The sequence below is a fragment of the Nycticebus coucang genome, chromosome 6 (genome assembly GCF_027406575.1).
Source record: "Nycticebus coucang isolate mNycCou1 chromosome 6, mNycCou1.pri, whole genome shotgun sequence".
Taxonomy (NCBI): Eukaryota; Metazoa; Chordata; class Mammalia; order Primates; family Lorisidae; genus Nycticebus; species Nycticebus coucang.
This window is the reverse complement of record NC_069785.1, coordinates 7,608,347-7,615,603: the sequence shown is the minus strand read 5'-3', so window position 1 is coordinate 7,615,603 and position 7,257 is coordinate 7,608,347. Positions and strand designations below refer to the sequence as shown.

The 7,257-nt window shown below is 42.5% G+C and overlaps 1 pseudogene; it reads right to left on the bottom strand.

The window, feature by feature from the left end:
• Positions 1–3,464: 3,464 nt before the first annotated feature.
• On the bottom strand, positions 3,465–6,526 carry LOC128588593 (DEP domain-containing protein 1A-like; annotated as a pseudogene).
• Between the last annotated feature and the right edge of the window lie 731 nt (positions 6,527–7,257).

The following is a 7,257-nucleotide window of genomic DNA, read 5'->3' as shown; positions in this document are numbered from 1 at the left end:
TGGTGAATACCAGACAGACGACAGGGGGAGGCCCTGTCTGGGAGCACCACCCTCCGGGGACCTCCACGTGTTCAGAAATCTGAATGCTCCCCAATCCCTGTCTTTGGGGGTTCATGGGATCTTCACTACACATTCATGACTGATTATATCACTGGCCACTGGTGATCAACTCAACCCCCCTCGTCCCTCTCCTCTTCCGGGAGTTTAGAGGGTGGTGCTACAAGTTTCAAGGGTCTAATCACACCTTGGATTTTTAGTGATATCCCTCATTCTGGCTATTGAGGGCCCCACTGCCTCCCTACCAGTCATCTCATTAGCACACAAAAGACACTTCTCACTCAGGAGAGTCTAAGGGCTTAGCACCTGTGTGCCAGGACAAGGGCAGAGAGCCTTACAGTGTCAATATCACAGACGTATTTCCAGGGATAGGTTTACCTCTACTCCCCACAGTGCCTCACCCAGCACCTCCCTCTGAGGACTCACAGAGGGACTGATGTAATAGGCGCTACCTGCCATCACTACAGACCAAAGGGCCCACTTCACTGCAAAGGAGCTGAGGTGGCGTGAGCAGATGACTGGGGCCTGCCACGTACCCACCACTCAGAGGGTTACAGAACAATGAAGGAGCCCTTTAAGATGTAGCTGATATGCCAACTGAGAAATGAAACCCTGGAGAGGTGGGGAATTATTCCTCAGGATACAGAGTACACGTTAAACCCACAGTCAATGTAGGGTGCTACACCTCAGTGGCTAGAAAGCGTAGGTGCAGGAACCGAGTGATGTATTCAGAGAAATAGAGACTCTGCTCACAAACTCACCTGGTGAGTCACTGTGGGAATGTTTGCTTCTCTACCCCACAATTTTAAGCTTTGTGGGTCAAGAGGTTTTGGTTCCAAAGGAGGAGCCCTTCCACTGGGAGGGACAAAGTAAAAGTTCCACTGCCCTGTAGGCTGAGCCACTGGCTTCTCTGGGATAAATCAGCAACAGGAAAGAAAACTTAGCATACTTGCAGGAACACTGCAGCAATCATCAGCAAGAAAAGGGGCTGCTGCCACAATGTAATGGGGGCACGAAGAAATGCGTGAGGCACCAACGTGATCCAGCCATACAGCCAGCTACTCCCATGCCCATTTGTAACTGCAAATGGACAGATCACAGCAGCCACTAAGGCCAGGAGCCCAGAACCCACCTCGGAAGAGGGTCTGGGTTAATTCACCAAAGACAGTTGCCTGGGTAGCACATGTGTTCACCAATGGGTGGGGGAATCTGGTAAGGGTGGGCGGGGAGGGAATTGACTGCCCCTGCGGAACTGGGCAGGCTACAGCGGTGGGGAGCAGTAGTTCATCTTCCCGGAAATTGTGACCACCAGCATCCTAAAGCTGTGTCTGGATGAAGTGAGCTTAATGTAAGAGAAAAACCTGAGTAGTGTAAGGCGTGTACTTTGGAGGGCGCTGTTGGTGCCCCTCCTGAATCCCCTCTGCAAGCCGCACACTCAACCTCACCCGTGAGGACGATCTCCCCTCTGACCCAGGGGAAAGGTTTCCAGGGTCTCCTACAAGATGCTAAAATCCACAGAGGCCCAAGTGTCTGGTATAAAACGGTGCTGCATTTGTATATAACCTGCAGACATCCTCCTCTATGCTTTAAATCATTTCTGGATTACTAATAATACCTAATATAATGTAAATGCTCTGTAAATAGTTGCTATGCTGCATTGTTTAGGAAATAACAAGGAAAAAGAGGCAGAGGCAGATGTAATTTTTTTTGAACTACAGTCCCAGGCTCAGTTACCTTTTTTCCCTGCCTTATCCACCTTTCCTCCCCCAGTTCTCTTGAGAGCACTCTCCCCATAAATCACAGGATTTGCTAGGGCCCCAGCTCCAGCCCTGCTTCTATGAAACCTAATTCCAAAACCACCATAGCAAATTGGCCCCACCAAAAATAAAATTCACTCACTACTGTTTCATAATTTACATTGTATTTTTTCTAACTAATAAAAATAGAAAACATTAAATATTTAAATAAAAAACAGTACACTTTCTATACTGCATCTGGGAGGGTGTAGCCACTTAAATTATTTTTCAGAGTGGCTTAGTCAAACCACAGCTCCTTAAATAAAACATTAAGTGACCTGCTTTCTCTGTAATCATATTATATAAGCAGCGTAACATGAGCATCTAAACTTACAGCTAAGACAGCCTCCATGGAAACTGGTCACTCTGATGTGACTAATTACTGAAGGTGGGCCCTGTCTCCAGCTCCATTATGGGACAATCATAGCCCTAAATCCCTTCCACTCTACCTATGAGATAAGCAGCCATCCAAACGGCTTTACCTGCCGTCTAAGGCTTCATGGAGGAATTTTAATCTGCCGAAAAAAAAATTGAAACCTTTGGCTGTGGAAGACGTTGCCTTTTATTTTACTGGCAGAGTAAATCTTAATCCAATGTTTCAAAATCTACCAGAAATTTCTTGCGTTTAGCCAAAATTTTTTTACCAGCAATTTCATTGTAGATTTCGCAAAGAAAAAAAAAATTAAATAAACAACAATATACCTCAAAAAAACATAAAAAGGACAAACTAATCCCAAAGTCAGTAGAAGAAAGAAAATATTATATGTCAGAGAAGAAATAAGTGAAATAGAGATCAGAAAGATAAAAGATTGATAAAACAAAGAGTTGGTTTCTTGAAAAGACAAAATCGGCAAAGCTTTAGCCTAAGAAAAAAGAAGATTCAAATAAATAAAACTGTCAATCATTACTTCTTTAAATATTTTCCTGCTGCTTTGTTTTGGAGCTCATATATTCGACCAAGTGAAGTTGTCCCACAATTCGCTAATGCTTTGTCCATTTTTAAGCCTTTTTTTTAAATGCTTAAGACAAAACCAAAATCTTACCATATGTGCATTTTAAAAATACATACATATATAAATGGATCAAAAGTAGACAGAACCCATACAAAGAGTGCAATATTTAGCGCCTGAGAATTAACTCACTGAGCTTTCATGTATTCTTCATATCTTTACACTTAGAAACTAAGATGTGACCCTAAAATACTAGTTCTGGGGCTGATTACCTATTGACTTACACATAAATAGGTAAATTATCTCTCAAAAAGAGAATGACAGCTTAATCTTGATGGACACAGCTCAGTTTTCAAAATTCAAGCACATACAATTTTAGTGCCTATCATGACAGCTTTTCCTTCTGGCTATATTAAAAAGAAAAGATTGTGTCTAGTGGAAGCATTTGGCATCACCCGCTGCTGTGTGCTGTCAGTTGAGACCTAGGATGAGACCTAGTAGCTTCTTAGCAATCTCACATTGATAAACTACTTTGGCACCTCCCTACACAACATGTCTGTGTAGAAAGCCCCAGCTAATCATGGACTTCTTCAAGGAGCTGGATTCTCAGACATGGCTCCATTTGCCAAAGTCCCACAAATATGACACCATTTTAACTCCACTAATATCTCAGACTCCAGAACTTTGGCTTCCTTAAATTCATCATCGGTTGCTTCATTGTAGGATGGTCACCAAAAAGTGCTGCTTCGGTCTGTAGTTGGAAATCTTGTCTGATATAACAAGGGATAGTCCTTCTGAAATGGTTTTAGCTTTTTTCTTTTCTCCTTTATAGGTAAACTCTTGTTTTCAATAATAGTCTCTAAGAGTTCTGCAATTGCAGCTTAGGAGGTGGAAACTGTTTGTTCATCAAACTCCTGAGCACTTATCTGCTCACAGTCTGAGGACATTGGCAAAGGAGCAACTTGTCCGTCTCCAGGACGTTTGATATATCCCTTTTTTAAGTCATCAAGATGTTTCTCCACAGCAGTCTGTAAGGAAGAGAGTACTTGATGGTACTTGATGAATTTCCTGCTGATGATCCATTAAGAAAGAAACAAATCTTGTAGCAAGAAGCTCATCAAGATCCACTTCCTTGGCACAGCACAGCACACGTCCCATCAGGGCCCTCATACCCAACGCATCACGGAGTTAGGCATCTCCACACTTTGACTCATTTGGGAAATCATACACATTAAATGCTGAAGTTTTCAAGGATTCGGTGGGGCGAGTAACAGCATAGCTGCCAGCGGTCGATGGTGACCCTTTCTAAGTGAGGTCTCAGCAAACTTTGTACTCCAGTCAACACAGAACAAGCTGGAGGTAAAGAATTTTCTGTGAGTTCTATTGTGCTTTTGCAGTGTGTTTACTTGACTGGGATACTAGACTCTCCAAGTTCACTTTCCACAGCGGTTTGTACCCGGGGCTTCCTTGTCTAAGATTTGGTTTCGTTATAATTTCGGCCACTGGCGTATTGACATAACTATTCCTTCTTGTACTGCTTCTCAGAAGCAAACCCTGGGACCTAAAAGCTGCTCTGACTCGCATTTCCTATTATGTAACTCCTCTTGGTCTTGAACAGCCAGGGGAGAGCTTCTGTTAAAGCCAGCACTGAATGGCTTCTGAATACTTTCCGCTGAACGACGATCAAATTGGAATGCTTGTTTGGTCTTAGATCCTAAAAAATGTTTCTTATTTTGTCCTTCTGTGTTCAGAACACATTGATGGCAGACACTGAACGTCTCTTTCCTTGAACTCCCTGGCACATCTACAATTCCTTCCAAAGAACAGCGCCTCGGTTTGACATTAGAGGACAGAACACGCAGGTTACAGAAGCCCATTACATTGTGACAACTTTGCCCACAATGTCATTAGCACTCGCTCTTCTGCTTTCTAAATTAACTAGCTGCATTTTCTTAGCACATCTTTCTTGAAATCCTTGACCACTTACCTGTAGTCTCTCAGGAGAATCTGATTCTTCTTTGTTTTTATCTTTATGAAGAAGACTGAGAAGACGACACTCTGTTGATTTGAAGGAATTCAAATTGTTTAAGTGAAGGGTTTGTGAAGATTGCGGATGGTCTTAGATTTTATGTATTCCACTGGGTCTGTCTGAACTGTGATGTAGCCGCAGACAACCAAAATGTTCACAAATAATTCATAATATTCAAAGGTAAGAAGAGGTTCGGGGAAATCTAGAAAATAATCTGCAATTGTTCTAAATACATCTTGTTCAAAGCCGACATAAGTGGGATTATTCACAGCATTATTTCTTGGCCAATCTATAGGCATTTCATGGTAGGAGGAGGAGAATCCCAGGGACAAAGGTCACCTGCTCTACTTGTATTGACCACACTGTCTTAGATTTATGAATTCTTCTAGAGATGGCACACCTAAAATGGTTTGCAGGTAGATCAGAATAATATGTCACCAAACTTCTTAACCATCTACCTGGCTTATTTCTCTATTATCGGCTAAATTTTCTTGATCTTCATTAATTATTTCATACTTTATTTCTCTGTATTTTCCTGACAGAAACATAATCCATGCTTTTTAGGAATTCTACGAGATAAGTTTTGTAATTTAATAATACTATCTTTATCTTTAGGAAAGTTGTCTATGCTGCTTTTTCTCAAATCTGGATGTCTTCGTGGGAGAGTTTTAAGAGAGAAAGTTGTAGGAAATCCGTTTGGTGGCCCAGTTAGACCCGAGAGGCCCACCCCGACCCTCCATGGGTCAGTGCCTGGCAGCCACCATGGCAGTGGCCAGTCACAACACAATTGCTGGCCCCTTTTAAGCCTTTTTTAAATCTCTGCATTTCATTTTGGGTAATTTATATTGCTTTGTCTTCAAGTTCACCAATCTTTTCTCTTACAATGTTTAATTTGCTATCAGTCTCACCCAGTTCTCATCTCCAACATTTAGATTTAGGTCTTTTTTACAGCTCTCATATCTCTAACATATTTGATCTTTCTCACTGCTTCTTGAACATGTGAAATATGACTATAACTGTTATAATGTTCTTTTCTTTCAATTCTATCATCTGTATCATTTCTGAATCAGTTTCAGTTGATTGGATTTTCTCTTCATTAAAAAATATTGTTCCTGACTCTTTGTACACCTAGTAATTGTTTATGGAAGCCCAGATATTATGACTTTTACCTAATCAGATTCTGCATTTTTGTTTATTTCTATAAACTCTTGAGCTCTAATCTGGGACAAAGTTAAATTACCTGGAAACACAGTTTGTTCGAGTCTTGCTGTTAAGTTTTATTAGGTTAGAACAGAGCAGTTTTAGTCTCTGGATAATTATTTCCCAATACTGAGTCAAGAACATTCTGAGTACTTGATAATAACCCACATGTTATGAAGTTTTCCACTCTGACTGGTGGGACCAGAATTATTACCAATTTAGTGGGAATTCTGCCTTTTGGATGGTTTTCTCTCTGGCCTCATGTAGTTTCTGCTGATGTGTGGGCTGGTCAGGCCCAAGAGAAACCGCAGGGGAAGCTTTTTACATCTCCAGAGCCTCCCACCCCCAAACACACACACACACCTGCCCCCATGTAGTTCTTTCCTCTCTAATACTCTGTCCTGTGAATTCTAACCATTTTGACTTCTCCAGACTCCTAGCTCCACATCCTCAGCTGAGAGAATCCACTGATCTATGGTAGGGTCCCCCTTCATTTCCCTGATGCCCAGAGCCAGTGGCCAGTAACCTGGGCTCCCATTCCTTGCCAGTCACTGAGGGGTTATTCTCCTTTGCTGCTGTCTAATATCCAACATCTTGAAAACTGCTGTCTCATGTATTTCATGCATATTTGGTGTTGAATCTTATTGTTTCAGAGAGTAAATCTAGTTCTTGTAACTCTATCTCAATCGGAAGCAGAAGTCTCTTCAACTATAATCCAAATTTTTTTTAAATTAAAAGTAATGACAAAATTTATCTAGATGAGCAATGTTTAAGAACACAAGTTCAGGCCGGGCGCGGTGGCTCATGCCTGTAATCCTAGCACTCTTGGAGGCCAAGACAGGTGGATTCCTTGAGCTCAGGAGTTGGAGACCAGTCTGAGCAAGAGCGAGACTCTGTATCTACTAAAAACAGAAAAACTAGCCAGGAATGGTGGCACCCTGTTGTCCTAGCTACTCCCAAGGCTGAGGCAAGACAATCTTCAAGCCCAAGATTTTGAGACACCATGGCACTCTACCCAGAGTGACAGACCTAGATTCTGTCTCAGTTAAAAATGAAAAGAACCTAAAACTCCTGGGCGTGGTGCCGCCCAGACCTCCATAAGAGCTGTGCAGCGACCCCTGACCAGTGACCCGCACCCACTGGGCCTCCACATTCCCTGACCAGGAACTGCGGGAGCCACGCAACCCTGCGTCCTCCCTCCTGTGTCCTCCCAGCTTCCACACTA